The sequence below is a fragment of the Puma concolor genome, chromosome D4 (assembly GCF_028749965.1).
Source record: "Puma concolor isolate L17-30 chromosome D4, mPumCon1.1.hap2, whole genome shotgun sequence".
NCBI classification, from domain to species: domain Eukaryota; kingdom Metazoa; phylum Chordata; class Mammalia; order Carnivora; family Felidae; genus Puma; species Puma concolor.
Window position 1 is genome coordinate 47,580,936 of NC_141679.1, and position 18,602 is coordinate 47,599,537.

Genomic DNA, 18,602 nt, shown 5'->3' on the forward strand with positions numbered 1-18,602 from the left:
CATACACACATATAAAATATATATTTCAGATTATATATAGGGACTTGATTGACCAAGTATAGTGTTTGCTACCTCTGTAGTAATCCAGTATAATTAACTAAACCCTACAGCCCCTAGTCAAGCCTGTGGATAATCTAGAAGGAAAACAATAATAACATGGACGTAGGAATGAAGGTATCTGAGTAAGCTTGCCTTCTCAATGAAATCATCAGGAAACATGAATAGATCTTTTTTCTATGGTCTTTATCCTTCATCTATAAAGCAAAGGAAGTAAACCAGATATAGTTCTTTCCAAAGCATCATACATGACATACTTGTTTAGGAATGACCTAGGATCTTGGTTTTTAATATACAGATTGCTGGCTTCTACACCCAAACCTATTGAATCTGAATCTTGGAGAAAGGAGAGGAGGCAAGAGAACTACTTTTTTTAAACAAGGATCTCAATTCTTATCTTCGCTGACCTGCTGAGAACTTCAAGTGCAGAAGGTAGTTTAAGGTATCTCCGAATTTCAGTCCTCAGTGAAATATATCAAACTATTACTATTATATTTAGGGTATATTCCTGAACTGGGGACTGACCCCATGCATTAATGTGAGAATTGACACTGGTCTAAAACATACAGACCTTTCTCTCCGTGTTAAAATGATCACCATTTACCTCATCATTTGACTGGAATTTTTACATCACACAATTTTAACATAGAAAAAACATAGCCTTAATGGACTGTGAAGCAGTGAGCCAATCACAAAAGCAACACAAAATTCAATCACAAACACCTGCAACTCATTACAAATTTAGCAGCACAAATGCCAGAGGCTGTAATGGGGCTCAGATAGTCTGTGCAACTCTGCCAATACTCACCTATAATTTGGACTTGACATTTACAAAAAAGACAACATTTACAAAAAGAAAAGGGCAAAGAGTTTTACCAAATAGTCCCACTCTTTCAACTTCCCCCTCCCTGCCAAGGCACTGCAGGAAAAAAAATCAATTCTAAATTACAGGTGCTATTTGTATTCCTTCGTGAGTGCTTATGAAACCAAATTAATTGATGAAGAATAAACCAATATTCACTAAGGGATCTAGAAGTGTAATAGTTTTCCCCAGAAAGTAACATTGTCTATAAATGTCTTTGGCATAAAAAAACTAGAGGTAAAAACGAAAAAGAAGGAAGGGAGAGGGGAAATAAAAAGAAAAATCAGTTTTGTTTTTAGATTTTCATCCTAGTTTGCTTTAAGGATTAGGTGTATTCAGTAAATGTAGTCTTACAAATGAAAACTGTCACTTTGCAAATATGGATCTTTATGGTTGTCATTGTGTGGAGGGAAAAGAAAACTAAAGTCAGGCATCTGGAGAGTTTAATTCTGGTTATGGATTCGTCCCTAGTTGGGTAACATTGGAAAAGTTGTTTAACAAGCTACAAGCTACAAGTCTTCATGCCATTTCAACTTTTGAGGACTGTGGACTCTGCCTTGATATCCTTCTTAGTAGCTTCTGTTTTAATGTAAGGAATCCTCATAAGCTGTGACCTACAGACAGCTAATTTTTCTCTCCGCATTTCCTTAATGTTCATTCTCTTCACTGTTTTTCCTGGCATAAGTCTGAGAAACAGACACTGTCATTAGGAACAGATCCTTTAATGGGCCGACTACTAAGGCACTTACTATCCTAAGGAGAAATAATACCTATACCTTATTCTGGGTGCTTAAAAATCTTAGCATGATTTTCTTTGACCATTCTCTCAGTAAATTTTGGAAAGTGCTTCCCTTCAATGCCATTTGATATAAACTGAAGAAATCAAGCTCATTTCAATACGTATTGAAAGTTGATATGTATTTCAATTTATATTTGAAATACAAATAGGAAAAGAGTCTGTTTGTAAGAAAATCATAATTAATAAAATAGTATAGGGTTAATCTTGGCTCCATGGCCAATCATTCACAAGCATTATTGAAAGTTGTAAAAAGAATCACCATTTGGGTTCTACAAATGGCTGATTTCACAAACGAAGTCACTCTCATTTCTTTTCTCACATATTCTGTAACATTTTTTGGCATTTCTCCATACTTCAACTAACAAATATGCTTTAACTTAACATATAAACATCTTACTTTATCTGCCAAGTATGCTTCTAAGAGCTAAGAGCACCGACCCTCTGTGATTTAGCAGACTCACTCTCGTATTTTAGGTGTCACATCAAAGATCCAAATCTCATCTAGAAGATACTCATACATAAGTCATTTTCTTAGAAGTTCTAAGATTGCCCTTTCATCACCTGAGGCAGTCTGGGGAAGGTTCTTTCTTTGAGAAGGAGAATCTATGCAATATCTGGATATCAGGATAGCGTTTGGTAGTCACGGCAGAAGGGAAGAAAAGGAAATAAAAAGGAAAAGAGATGATCAAAGATAGCTCAAAACTCTACATATGTTTGTCTTAGTCTGCTTGGGCTGCCATAACAAAATACTGTGGAGAGTGTGGCTTAAACAACAAAAATTTCTTTTCTCACAGTTTTTGAGACTGGGAGTCTTGAGATCAGGATGCTAGCTAGCATGGTCAAGTTCTGTTGACAGCTCTCTTCCTGACTTGCAGACAGCCACTTTCTCTCTGCATCCTCCTGTGGCAGAGATAGGGACAGAGAGGGAGACAATGAGAGAGAGAAAGGTCTATTTTTTTTTTCTTGTTAGCCATAGTCTTATCAGATTAGGGTCCCTCCTTTATGACCTAATTTAACATTAATTACCTCCTAAAGACCCTATTTCCAGATACACTGGGGATTAGGGCTTCAACCTATGAATTTGTGGGAAACACAATTCAGTTCATAGTAGTATCTTCAAGTAATAAGGAAGGGAAATACCCACATGTATTAGATTAAAGCAACAGCTTACTGTGATAATGTGATTTTTAGAGAGAGAGGGAGAGGGAGAGAGAGAGTGTGTGTACATGAGTGGGGGAGAGGGGAAGAGGGAGAGAGAAAGAGAATATTAAGCAGGTGCACCCTCAGCATGGAGCCTGACACAGGGCTTAATCCCATGACCCTGGGATCATGACCTAAGCCAAAATCAAGAGTTGGACACTCAACCGACTGAGCCACCCAGGTGCCCCAGTGACAGTGTGACTTTTAATAAGAAATATATATTTGGTCTTCATCCACTTTTCCTTGCACAGAGCTCCCAAAACCCTTGGATATACTAAGGTAACTTTGTTATATTAAAGATTTTTGGAAAGCCCTAAAGTTGGGCACTGGTTGCCAGAAAACTAACTATGTGATTGGAGGGTTGTAACTTCTAGTCCCACCATCCTTACCTACAGAGGGAAGATGGGCTGCAGATTGAGTTCAACTGTCAATGGTCAACAATTTGATAAAAAATGACTATGTGAAGAAACTTCCATAAGAGCCCCCAAAAGGACTAGGTTAGAAGAGGTTCTGTGTCAGCAAATATGCTGAGAGTGGGGAGAGTGGCACCCTTAGAGAGAGCATGGAAGCTCTGCGCTCTTTCCTCATACCCTGCTCTGTGTCCCTCTTCCATCTGACTATTCCTGAGATATATGTTTTTATAATTACACAGGGATCCAGGAAGTAAAACGTTTCTGAATACTGTGAAGCGCTCTGGTAGGTTAATTGAACCCAGGGAGGGGGGGTGTTGGAACCTTCCATCTGGAGCTGGCCGATCAGAAGTACAAGTGATAATCTGGGTTTGCCACTAGTGTTTAAAATGTTTAGGGGGTTCAGTGGGGAAGGAGACAGTCTTGTGGGATTGAGCCCTTAACTTATGGTATCTTATGCTATCGCCAGGTAAACCAGGTCACAATTGAGTTGAATTGCGAGAATTTCCTGTTGGTGTTGGAAACCCCCTCTCCACTCGTTGGAATTTGTGACTCGAATCTTTACTTACAAACAATATATCTTAATGTTTTATATACATTTATACATTCATAGAAAATGGCTAGAAGAAAATGCTCAACATATTTATGATGGTCGCTTTTGGGTGATTGGATTATGAGTGATATCCAATTAACTAGTTTCTATCTACATAATTTCTTCTAATTAGGAAAAATATTATTAACAACCATTATGAGAATGAACTGACATCCTCTGCAAAATAATCTGCTAATTTCTACAGTGATTTATAACTCCCTAACTCAGATCACTGTAAGTGAAACTATTTCTCTGTTCCAATGAACTCTCAACCTCAAAATGCTTTTGGGAGTTCTCCTGGAGTGTAAATTATGAGATTATTCCTAACCTTGTCAGGTTCTGGTGACATACTGCCTACTATAATATAATAGAAGCAATTCATAAAATATTCTTTCACCTGAACCAGTTTCAAGTTCTGTGGCTGTGCAGCTGCCACTGTTCTTATTCTTTACAGAATGTTTACTGCAAGGGATCCTTTATGGGACAGACAGGTAGTTAAGAGCTGATTTTACTTGCTAATTCTCAACATTGGTACTCTGGCTTTAAGGTGGCATTAGAGGAATGCAAAAGAGATGTTTGATAAAAGTGTGTGCTCACGTTGGTGCTCAGCAAGTGCTTTAAAGGCGTGGCAACTCCTATTGAGGCAGTGGTTCTTTGGAACCACCGACCAGCCTGGGGCAGACAGAAGCCATAGCTTAATTAAGACCTGTTCCAGAAGCCTCATCAAGGAACTCTTGGAGAGTGAAAGGATGCAGCACCCCTGAAATCCTCACAGGCAGCAGGAATAGTAAGCAATGTTCCGGCCTCGCTCTTCCTTAGGGGTGCACACAACGTGACCTTGCTTTAGCAGCTCAGTGCAGGTGAGACATCTTCCATTAAACAAGGAAGTCAGGACTTTGCTACAGGAAGTTCATTCCAATGTAAAGAGTGCTGTGCTCAACCAAAAGTGGGGGCAGCTGGAGGCAGGCATGGGGCCGGGGCAGAAAGAAGCAGGGAAGGGCTCTTATACGCACCATGCCAAACACAAATCTCCACATATGAAATATGCAGTTCATTTTGCAGCTGATGAACCCATCTGGTGGCGTCCCAGCTTGCTTCATGAGGGACATCTGGACGGATGTGCACTATTTTTAATACTAACATCTGCGTTGGTCACCATGATATTAAAAGATTGGGAAGAAATGAGTTAACCAAATAGCATTTTGCCATCGTCTAAATTCAACCCAGTTATGAGAATTTAAAGCAAAGGAAGAAGACTTAAGATATTTGGTAGTAAAGTAAAAATCAGTAAATACATAGAGTCAGTGTCTCTGCCCATTTAGCTGCCTCGTTGGCTAACAGTCTAATTGTGGATGGCTTAAAACTTAACTCATTTGGTATTTCCTTTGCTGCTGAGCAGAAGTCGGGGCACATGGTTCTCTAAGATGCTCTGCTTAGTGGCATTTCCAGCAGCACACTCTTCAGGCTGGTCACTTACCCCATCACTGGGCTAAGAGACCTCAAAGAGTGTTTATTTCACATAGCCCTAATCAGGTGCATGTATCGGACCCTGTAATCTCTTCAGGGAAGCCTGAAAACAGGTATTGCATTCTTGGACACAATACCCTCTGAGTGAGAGCTGGTGTCAGAGGCAAAGCAAAACTCTAGATGCAGTATACAGGAGATGACCAATGTCTTTACCTACTCATGTAGTATTAGGAGGACCTCTCATTTTCTTGATTCAAAAATCAGACTTAATATTTGCCTTAGCAAAGGGTCTGGTGATCAGAGGGAGGGCATGTCTGAATGACACCATCAGGTTCATTTTTGAAACATGACGTGCTATAGACAGTGCTGGTAATGGAGGTGCCCATGGTGGAGAATTCTTTCATGGGTTGGCTGACTTTCTCTATAAGAACACGAGCACTCATCAGTACATTCAATTTTATGATCAATGTGTTTTTCTTTTAAAAAATCCAAACTCTATTTCTGTTTAGTCTATTAGTTTCCATTTCTACTATGCTTCGGTTTTTCTCCTTAGATTGAATTCCCTTGGACAGCCATAAGGGCCCCAGAGAAAATGCTTTATTGCTCTTTGAGATTTATTTCTTCATAAATGATAAACTTATCTTTTACTGCCTTTCTTGGTGTTGAAAAGAAAAGATAACAGAAACATCTAGAGATCTCAAAATCTTCCTCAGTTGTATTTGCTTTCCTCCCCGCTCTGACCCCCACAGCATCCTTTTAAATTTTAAATCTGATAAAAGAAAGGAAGCAAACATCAAAGATCCTAAGGCTTTATTTTCAGTCTCCACAGAAGTGGAAGTATGGGATTGTGGTTGAGAACTTGTGTTCAAGAGTTAAAAAAAAAAAAAAAAAAAAAAAAACACCAGGATTCAAATCCCAGCTGCACTGTGTAACCTTGAACACAATATTTAACCTCAATTTCTCTGTTTCTCAAATAATATAACAGGCTTCCAAGTGCTGTGTGAGGGCAAAATAACAGGAAAAGTACCAGGCATATAGTGGTTACACAATAAATCACATTACTGTTATCTATAAAAATTGACTGTGACATCGTAATTATGATTCCCAATTTACTATTGAAAAAGAAAGACTCAAAGCTTTAAATACCGTGTCAGAGTTCATATGGTTGGGGAATCACAATTCATATCTTTTTTAACTCCAAAGTATATCTTCCATTCATATGCAATTGTAGATATTTAGGTTCTTTTATTTGTAAATTCCAATAAACTAGGCCATCAACCTCTGGGAAGGAATTAAAAACAAACAAACCAAAAACCCACTGGTTACTCTTGGTCTTTCAGAGAACACATATTAATAGTTAATGAAATCCAACCAGAATGGCCTGCTTCAACCTTTTCATCTTCAAATCCATCTGGCTGATGTGCAACAACAAGAAATAACCAGGATGCTTCTTCACTAACTGAATTTGTTTGTTTGTTTGTCTCTTTCTCCCCTACTAGGTCTGCATTAACATTTTCTTTCTTTTATGAAAAAAATATTCAAATGCAAAGAGGAAGCAAAACACTTAATCCACTCTAGTGGGTCTGTCAGACATATGGCCTGTGGAGTAATTTAATCCAGCCCACCATGGAATCTGAAAATTGCTTCTTCCATCCCCTGCTGTACCCAAATCTGAATGTGGGAAGAACACTCTCAAAAACAAGAGCTCCTGAGTGCTGTTTCTAAGGGGCAAAGCCACAGAGGTGTACAACAGTGGGGGTTCGTGAATTCAATTTACTCATATTCAGAGCAGAAGAGAAATGACTGTAGTTTCATTGTCTCTTATAAAACTCTGAGTTGGAATAGAAAGAGAACTCAAAGCTTCTGATTCATTTAAAGAAATACAGAGCCAGATTGGACCCAGGAGCAGAAGGGGAATTTCTGGAAATTTAGATAGCACCCATTGATAAATTAATCTCTTGCTGACACGAAACTAACATTGTTACCTCGTCAATAATGATGGTCCTTTGTACAAACCATTTTAGCGTGCGCGCGCGCGCACACACACACACACACGCGCGCGCGCGCGCGCGCGCGCGCGCGCTTTAAGAGCTGCTGCTGATTTATATTTCCAGATCCTTTAAGAAAAAATGATATGTAAGTTTGCTTCAACCTCTTTTAAAAGGTTCTTGGATATTCTTCTTTGAGTACACATGATTAAAATATTTAATGATTCCTCTTTGTAAAAATAAAAGGCTATCTCGAAGAGTTATATGCCCTGTAGTAGTCTCATTAATTTGTTCCCTCTTAATCCCTCCTCCGATCTATTTTACTTTATTATTTTCTCTTTCTTGGATTACTTAGTGGGCTTTTATTATCCATAGGGCTGGAGCATGTCCAAACATGAACATGACAATTATATTAAATTAATCCATTGGCCAAGAAATGTAATTCTTAATAAAATATAAAGGCATGTTCAGGAAACACAATTTGGTAGAGATATTTTCAAAGATTAAAATATTTTTTTTCCAGCAAATAATCATCATCATACCCCAGAACACTGAAAACGCACAGAAGAGGGCATACAAGCCTCCTTTAACTAAAGGCCATTGCTGCATCTGGAGGGAAAGAATCTGTTTCTGTCCCTTGGGATTGTCTCTTCACCCAGCTGTCCATTCAGTCGATTTACCAAATAATTCTGAATATTTTTACATCAGTAGAGCCTGTGCCATAGGCAAAGATGAAAAGACTATGTCTCAGGGGTGCCTGGCTGGCTCAGTTGGTGGAGAATGTAACTCTTGATTTTGGGGTTGTGAGTTCGAGCCCCATGCTGGGTGTAGAGATAATTTAAATATAAAGGTTTTGTTGTTGTTGTTGTTGTTGTTTTTTAAAGACTAAGTCTCTGTAGGCTGGTTTAATGGATTAGTCATCTCTTATTTGCTGTCAAAACCTAGCAAAGTCACTTAAACACCAGTTCTGGCATTACCGAATGAGGATACGACTACTTTAGCCTTACTGAGAGGATTACAAGAGATTAGCCATGTAAAAGTGACTAATTGGCGATGATTTCACTCCAGACTTTTAATAGTGTTAATAAATTATTATTCCTGTCTTTGTTAATCTTACCATGATCAGCAAGGGCCTGCTCACTGAGAAAATATGCTCTAAGGGACGTTACTGGACAAAATTAGAATACAGACAGTAAATTAGATAAAGTTGTTGGATCAATGTTACATTTATTGAAGATGGGAATTATACTATTGGTAGGTAAGAGAAAATGCTTACTCCTAGGAAATGCACGCTGAATTATCTAAGGTAAAGGACCATAACGTAAACAACTGACCCTCAAATGTTTCAAGAAAAAATATACACAATGTATATGTACGTATAATTACACACATACATACACACATATGGGGGGCATGTGGCAAGCAAATGGGGCAATATATTAACAACAGGTAAATCTGGGCAAAGGGTATATGAATTTTTTGATAGCATTCTTGTAACTTTCCTGTAAATTTGAAATTAAAACTAACAAATAAAAATTAAGATAATTATAGTAGTAGAGACAAACAATGTAAATACAGCTAGATTTCAGTCGTGCTATAAGTGAAGGGTGTGGAAGAGAGTTAGGGCATGCTTGGAATGTGAGGAAGCACATACAGAGAATCTGAATTCATCCTGGCGAAATAGGACTGATATAGAAGGTAGAGGTACAGGTAGAGGTATAGAAGAAGGTTTCCCGTGGGGCTTATAAAGATGTATATAGAAAAATGTTAGATACAATTTTTTAAATGTTTATTTATTTTTTGAGAGACTAAGCACAAGCAGGGAAGAGGCAGAGAGAGAGAGAGGGAGACACAGAATCTGAAGCAGGGTCCAGGCTTTGAGCCATCAGCACAGAGCCCAGCACGGGGCTCAAATTCATGAACCGTGAGATCACGACCTGAGCTGAAGTCAGATGCTTAACCGATTGTGCCACCCAGGTGCCCCAGATACAATTTTTCTAATGAGCAGAAAGAAAATTTTAGACACTCATTATTCCCCAACAGGTGGTACAGGGAAATGTAATATGTTAAAAAATATTTAGCTGAGCTCATGACTGAAAAATCAACCTACAATGGACCGTGGGAAGTGCTGTGCTATTTCTCTAACCTATTTTTCTGCAGAACAATAGTCTGGTAATGTTCCTAGGGGGAAAAAATGTTAACGATCAAGTTTGGAAAATGTTGCACAGCAGAGTCTGGTCTCAGAGATTCACGATGCATATTGGCATATTACAGGCTCTAAGAATTTCAGAGGTGAAAACTCGGATGATATTCCAAACATTTAATAAGGAGTCTGGTGTCATTTTGCTGGCGTCATGGGTTGTGCTCTCTGATGTAGAACTGAGATGGTATTTGGGGGGCCAGGGAAAGTGTCCTACCCTACCTCAGTCACTGGAAGAGGAAGACACAGAAGGCAGCTCTCTGCAGCCAAGGCTCACCGTGAAGGAACTGAGAGCAGGATGCAGTCTGATGACTGCATGCTCTCTGCACTTCCCGTAGCTGAGGGACAAGCCCTTTCCTGAACAGAACGTATCTCCATGTTGATCACATTGGGTGACACCAGTTTCCATCCTGCATAATACACTTTAGGAAATAATGCTCTAAACTTTTAAGACTAAACAAGTTATTTCTCAAGCCAAATATTAATTAAACTGTCAGAGATAGAACACTGAAGTATATGACTACTGCTCTCAAATGTAACTTTTCTTTTATCCTTCTGTGTCTGTCCTGATGCTATGTTCCTGGTGGTAGAATATATTAAAGAGTACCTTTGCAGGGGCATCTAGGTGGCTCAGTTGGTTGAGTGTCCGACTTCAGCTCAGGTCATAATCTCATGGTTCATGAGTTCGAGCCCCATATTGGGCTTGCTGCTGTAGGCCTATCAGTACAGAGCCCGCTTTGGATCCTCTGTCCCCCTCTCTCGGTCCCTCCCCTGCTTGCCCTCTCCCAAAAATAAATATTTTTTTAAAAAATTTGCTTGTCATAGCATTTACACAGCATCATAGAAGTAGACAGTTAATACTTTTGATGATAATACCTCTTTTCTCTTAATGTGTTCTTGAAATGAAACCTTAGATGTTTAATATCATGATACCTACTTTGCTCCTAAATACCTTATGGTTTAGAATGAACCATAGGGTCACAGTTAAGTATAATAATCAAAAAAGCACTAGAATTGGTGACAGAGACCTATCCGGATAGCAGATACCTATAGTAACCACCTATAAAACGTAAGCAAATTCAACTCCTCTCTCCTTTCTCTATGATAATTGTCAAGTCACTACATGTGAAAACATTTTGCAAACGGCAAAGCACTCTAAAATGCAGGGGATTTGCTTTGTTATTACTATCATTATCAACCTCATCAAACCTGGAAGTATTATCATTGCATAAATAATGGAAACAATCACACAGGAAAGATACAGAAGAATTTCGCCTTTGTTTATTCAAACATTAGTTCATTCAACAAATACTCTTTTTTTTAGCATTTGTGATGGATCAGGCTATGTTTTCGGTGCTTATACCAAAAGATGAGTGCCTTATTGAACCAAAAAAAAGACATCAACAATAAAAGGTTTAATAAACTGTGTATGTAATTTGTTGTTGTTGGAAGGACTGTGACTTCAGGCACAGCCGCCTATTAATTAAGGCTGATTATGAGTCTTACAAATCTGTGCTAGAGTACAAGCAAGGGAAAAAATTCCCCGTTGTTCATCATTTACCATTTGGGTCCTGTACTCTTATCTCTATCAGGGCACATGCAGTGGCTTCTTTGAAAACTACTTGGCAGTCAATTCACTAAGTGTGTGTCCCCTCAAAGAAACTGAAGACAGGGGCGCCTGGGTGGCGCAGTCGGTTAAGCGTCCGACTTCAGCCGGGTCACGATCTCGCGGTCCGTGAGTTCGAGCCCCGCATCAGGCTCTGGGCTGATGGCTCGGAGCCTGGAGCCTGTTTCTGACTCTGTGTCTCCCTCTCTCTCTGCCCCTCCCTCGTTCATGCTCTGTCTCTCTCTGTCCCAAAAATAAATAAAAAACGTTGAAAAAAAATTAAAAAATAAAAAATAAAAAAAAAAAAAAAAAAAAGAAACTGAAGACCAAAAACACAAGATGTGTCCTAATGTCAGGTTATCAAGACAATAAAAATGGACCACAAGAGAGCCCTGCTCGATCTCTGTGAGAAAGTGTTTTCCTCAATCTCTGCCGTTATCAGTAGACAGGATTGGGGGGCAGATGGCAGAGAAAGGAAGGAAGGCAAGTCATATTCTTTTTTTTTTTAATTATAGCCCTGTTAAAAACTTCCCAGGTCTTTTAAACATATGAATCATGTATTCCACTCATCTAAAATATTCTATCTATTCTGACACTGTTATATAACACAGGATGAATTAGTAACACTTTGGTGTATCTCAAACTCCTATCGTCATCTCTTGGAGCACAGAGAAGTGAGAGAAAGACAAGAGGGAGAAATAGGAAGAGAGGGAGGGAGGGAGAAAAAGAAAATGAATTTAGTGTGTTTCATTTCATTGACAGGAGATTTTATAAATTATTGGACAAAGATATTAAGACAAAATTTAAACCAAATAAATTATTTAATAAACAGATGCCAAGTGGAAATGCATAATTTATTGCTGATATGCATAAGCTGGTTTCAGGATTCCAAGGTTTTTCCTTGTTTGCTAGACTAAAATATTCCCACACATAACCTTTGCATCATTTGAGGGAAAAGCACAGAAGTAGTTGCATTCAATCAGTGTTCTCTTTAGTTTGGCAATTATTTATATAATGTACACATTTTCTTATATGTTGTGAGGGATGAATAATTGTTAAAGACACAGAAATTTGAAGAACAATACATAAACACCAAAAATTGTTTGCAGATTCATCTCTTTCACCAAATGTCTTATAATGCTCCTCTTGCCTAATGAACTAATTTGGGCCACATCTTCACAATTCTGGGGCCAGAAGGGCCCCTCCCCACTTCCCAACCCTGTAAACGGTTCCTTCAAGGCACCGGCTAAGGGCACGTTTCCCACCTCCCCAGCTGCTGAGTTGATCCAGTTACTGCATTTCATTTATTTACTCAATAAAAATGTGTTATAAAATATATCCTGGACCAGTAATTATTGGTTTAGATAAAAGTGTCAGCCAGTAGGATGTAAGTTTCTTGGCCTCAGGGAAGATGTCTTGTTCTTCTCAAGAAATGAATAAGGTATTATTATGTTCAAAATGGGGAGAAATGGAGTGAAGGAAGTTATGAGCTTACAAATATATGCAAAAAAGTGCAGAACAGAGATTCTTAAACATTAGTGTCTGCCCCTCTGGGCCTCGGCTTCCTCATCTCTAAAAGTATAATGATAGAATGTCCCTCATAACATTTTATGAGGTTGAAGTGAGTTAATGCATAAGAAATTAATTCAAAACGTGGTGTGGAACTAGCTGAAGAGTTAAAACTTGAAAGGGAACGGTACTAACGCATGGTAAGCACTCAAAAAGTGTAACGGTGGTGATAATAATAAGATGGTGATAATAGGGATATCTGTAAGTCTCCTTGATAAAGTAGTCTGATAGCAAATTACTTGCGTGAGTGGAAGTCGAGAGAATTTAAGTTTTGTTTCTATTCACAAGCTAGCTATAGACCTTGGGTAAAATATTACACCTGCTGAATCTCAGGATCCCCATCTGTGAAATGAAGGGTACAAAGGGGACCGTTTTGCTAAAAGTGTCCTGCCACCCCTCAGCCACCCCTTTTAACTACCTACACAGAGATTTCTTGCATTGAATTTAGTCCTTTTTAAGGTAGAATGCTGATCATAAGGAGTTTTAAAATCGATATTATTTAAGGCAGAGTTAGGATAAATAACTTAATATGGAAGCCAATGGTATAACAAAACAGGGGCAGTGAGAGGAATGGCTTACGTGGTTGGTAAGTTATCCCTCCACCAGCAGGGGAAAAATGGTAATTATCTGCTAATAATAGAAAATGTTAGTACAACTGTCATTACTAGGGCCTGAACTGCTACTTCATTAAATGAAGTGAGATCTGCAAGCTGACCTCAACATTTTCTTCCTGTAGGTTGTCAAATGCCCCATTACAGGAGGAAATGTATTTCCTGGTAACTATATTAGAGTGAGAGGAATTCCAGATAATTATGATGATCTCCATAAAATCAATCAATTGCTTTACTTCATTTCTCTCTTTCTCTGGCTCTGTTCTTCCTTGTCTCTTTGAGGGCAATAAAACCTGGAGACGGGATTTTAGCATTCAGAGTATATGCCTGCAACTTCCCATGTGGTCAAGTACTGCTCCTTTTCACATCCGTTTTTTTCCTCCTTTCCACAAAAGTTGTCAACTTCTACTTGTCCTCTGCTTCTTTCTCCGCTTCCAGTAACTAATCAGTGTTCAGGACCTGACCATCCTTCTTTTTGATGGCTCACATCCGCCCACCCCATTTTTGCTACTGTAGCCGCTGGCCTTCAGCTCCGGTGGCTAAGATACCACGTATGGTTTTCTGGTCTGGTCTCAGTTGGGTTCAACTCAGTAAGCATTTACTGACAACCTAAACCAGCCTGCGTGTTGGTCAATAGGAGTTAACTGAGAGATGGCAACAATTCAAGTCCACTGCGTTTCCACCAGGATTACTCAATTATTAAATTTTGAGAAGGACCTTTAGAAATAGTCTAGTCCAGCCTATTCCAACAGTTCTGTGCAATGATGGAAACATTCTCTACGTGTGGCTCCTGAATGCTTGAAATGTGCCTAATACCATTCATGAAATGAATTTTTAATTTTATGTAATTTAATTAGTTTAAAATTTTTTTTAATGTTTATTTATTTTTGACAGAGAGAGACAGAGCATGAGCCGGGAGGGGCAGAGAGAGAGGGAGACACAGAATCGGAAGCAGGATCCAGGCTCCGAGCTGTCAGCCCAGAGCCCGCTGCGGGGCTCGAACTCACGGACCGTGAGATCATGACCTGAGCTGAAGTCGGACACTCAATGGACTGAGCCACCCCGCCGCCCCAGTTTTATTTAATTTAATTAGTTTTAATTTTAAATATTTATTTGTTTTGAGAGAGAGAGGACGGAAAAGAGACGGAGAGAGAGAGCAGGGGAGGGGCAAAGAGAGGAAGAGAGAGAGCATCCCAAGCAGGCTTAGCGCTGTCAGCACAGAGCCTTCCACGAGACTGGATCCCACAAACCATGAGATCATGACCTGAAGCAAAATCGAGAGTCAGATTCTTAACCGACTGAGCCACTCAGGTGCCCTAATTAGTTTTCATTTTAATGTCAACAGCCATAGGTAGCTAGTGGCTACCGTAAAATGGATTTTACACGTGAGGCAACAGACCTACAGAAGTGAAAGTTACTAACCCAAGATCACATAGCTAATCTAAGCCCTCTTTTTCTTTCAAAACCCACCATCACCACAATAGCAAATTCTAACTTGCAAATATATCCACTCTCTGAAAGCTTCTCACCATTCTCACCGTTACCCTCCTCCCCCAAGCCATTGCCTTCTCCCTCTGCTTCCACCCTTGCGTACAAGATGACATACAAGACCTTACACCAACTGGCTCCTACTACTTTCTGACATCATTTTACCAATCTCACGCTCAGTGCCACTTCGCTCCAGCCACACCTGGCTCCTCGTTACTCTTCCGACACTCCGGACACACTACCCGGGGCTTTAGACTTGCGGTGCCCTCCATCTCTAGACCTCTTACCCCGGTATCTGCGTGGTACATTTTCCCCCTCCTTTCTTCTCAGAGAAATTATACACAGTTGTGACCACTTATCTGTGCGCCATTCGGAATACAAGTTTTGTGAAAGAAATCGGCTGAATCTTAAACAAGGAGGAAAGAGGGTCGCCTGAGAAAAATTGAAATGCCAAGGTATGCCTCAGCATGAGGTCTGAATTGATACTATTCATTACAGGATAAAAGCTTAAGGCAAAAACTCCTCCCAAAATAATAATAATTTTTGCTAAAGGTGAGTTCAGTCAGAATTTCCAGAAGCACCCGAGGAAAGAAAGAGTCCTGAAGGACAGTGAGTCAGAGTAACTAGTGGAAGGATTCATATCTAAGAACCGGTGATAACAGAAAAATCTGTGAGTCTTTCAAATGTTGCATTCCGTTAGCAAACATGCCGGCAACTCCAAATCTCCAAATGCAGAGCAGTCCTCAAGACCGGAGACTAGAGGCAGAATTGATGTTATAACTGGAGTCCAAAGGCAACCTGGAGACAGAGTTCCTTCTTCCTCTGGGAACCTGACCTTTACTCTTAAGGTTTTTAACTGTTTGAAAAAGGTCCATCCACATTATGGAGGGTAATCTTCCTTCCTCAAAGTCTGATGGTTTAAATTTTAACTGTATCCCCAAAAATGCCTTCACTGAAACATCTAGGCTGGTGTTTGACCAAATATCTGGGTACGATGGTCTAGCCAACTTGACACATAATAGTAATCATCTCAAACCCCAAAGTGTTGTCCTAAATGCAAGCAGCAAGCAGTCCAGGTTGCAATGTCTTACGATTTTAGCAATTTTGTTGGAGTGTACAGTCTTAGAAATATTGTAACATTTCACCTGAAATTTCTGTGTGCTTAGAGAAAACACAAGACGGCTCATTGGGTTATAAATGTGTGTATCTGTTTAGCCTATAGTGATTGCTTCTTTTTGAAAAGTTGCATCATTTGGTCCCTAATTTGTTCGCATGACCATCTTCACTCACTGAATGAAGCAGAGTGACATTTAAAAAAGAGATTGAAATAAATGATATTTTGGAATATTACTATAATATTTGTAAGATCTACATCCCTACTTTCTACCCTTATAAGAAGATAAATCATAGGAAGGGGTGAAAATCCTGCCTATGTTGTACATTGCCTCATGCTCTCTCTCCTTCCATCACCAAAACAATCCACAAACATAATAAACAGCACCTTTTTCTAAGAAAGAGAGAATAAAAATACTTCAGGACTTCTTCGGAATTTCTATTTTAAAGTCTTTATTTTTGTGTGTGTGAACACTTAGAATCTTGATATTTATATTGTTACCAAGTGGGATATAAACGCACCTGGCTCTTTCTATGCCTCAGAATACCCCATGTTCAGCTTTCATGTCAAAAAGCATTAGCACTTATACTGCATAAATAATAAAATAGATGTAGAGACTTAATATTTTATGATAACCTAAGACACTCACCAAAAAAAGCTATTTTGAGCTCCCTCAAGCCAATCAAAGACCTCTATTTAGATGCAGAAAATACAAGAGATGAGAGGAGATTTTCCCTGTCAAAAATAATTATTCTATTTAATAATATGTTTTGAGCGACAACTACATTAGGCATCATCATACGAGACACTCATAATAAAGAGTGAGAACAGAAGGGGAAGTTTCAGTCAATGCCATCATGGAGATTTTCGTCAAATAAACCACCTTTACTAAGGAAAATAAAGAAACTAGAGCAGGTCCTCAAGATGCAAGAAATACAACTAATCGTGCAGACAATTCTTTTTACCCCAAGCAACTCTGACTCCAGGAATAAAGGTAAGAGAACGGAGGCAGGTTTCATAATTGCTTTGTTCCTGAAGCTAGATGTTCAGCTCAAAGCATCCCAGTTGTGTCTGAACATTTGGCTTCCCTAACAAGACACAGGCACCAGAAAGCCCCTTCTGGAGAATTAATTGTCAGCCTGCCCAGACATTTTTTCCTGCCCCAGTAGGAATCCTCCTGGTTGAGATCGCATGTTTTGTCTGTACCAGGATCTGCATGATCATTACCTCATGTGTGCTCTGCGTGCCGTCCACTAGATGTTTAGTGTCTGTGAATGTCCTCCATCCGGAATCTTGCCTACTTTTGTTCTCATCTGCTTGCCTGGCTTTTAGCTCCCTCGTGCTCTGGTGTGTGGTATTTTGGACACGGTGGCCTACATCTGTCAGCTTTGTTTCAGCTCACTGCTCCTTCCTAAACTATCTGAACTGCTTAAAGGTCTTTCTGACAAGGCACCAAGCCTAGAGTAACAAATCTGGAGTATCTACACATATTTCTAGGCCACGTTTCCAGCTTTGTCACTAGACTCTACCAATATGTGATAGTACTGACACCACGGGTCTGAATTCAGACGTGAGGTGTGCTAATAATTTACTGTGACACTATAAGTAAAGTACTTTTTCTCCTACACTTTCTTTATAGGTTATCATTAGAATGCATAGACACGTTGCCATAGTATATGGAAAAAGTGCAGTGTAATCAATGATTTGTAAACCTAGACGCATTTATATAACAGGAGAAAAAAGAGAATAATATGGTGTTTCATCACCATGGATATATTCTAGGTGCCACTTAGTGATGCAGCGAAAGATAATATGATCCCCGACCTTTAGTAACTCATGACTTAAAAAGGATAGTATGACTTAGATGGAATTTGAAGAACTAGGATTATTTGCATTGAATATTGAGGCGTATTGTATTACAGTTACCACTACTGTTGGAACTCCAACCTTGCTTGATAAAATCCTGCTGCCCTGATCTTTTGAAAACTAATTCTTGAAAAAATGTAATATTTAGCATGAAAACATTTTACTTCCATGAATGAAATCAATTGGATGGGGTAAATAGAACATGGTATGCTTTCTTTTGTTACAGTATTATATATTTTTACCTTCAGTAACAAAGGGAAGGGAGTTAACAATAAAGATGTACTAAGAATTAGTTTTTTGGGGCGCCTGAGTGGCTCAGTCGGTTGAGAGTCCGACTTCAGCTCAGGTCATGATCTCACGGTCTGTGAGTTCAAGCCCCGCGTCGGGCTCTGTGCTGACAGCTCAGAGCCTGGAGCCTGTTTCAGATTCTGTGTCTCCCCCTCTCTCTGCCCCTCCCCCACTCATGCTCTGTCTCTCTCTGTCTCAAAAATAAATAAAAACATTAAAAAAAAAAGAATTAGTTTTTTTACTAGGCTTTTTACACATATTAGTGCATTTAATCCTAATAATACACTAATAATCAAAAATATTAACAAATTCCATACAATGTGGAAAATATCACTCAATGTAACTGAATAAATTTCTAAATAACTAGCACGTAGAGCAGAGTCAAAATTGGAATGCGTGTCTATTTGACTTCAAAACCCATACTTTTTCAAGTGCATACTATAAAAAAATATCTTCCTACGACTAGACAATCAGAAATTCAAATC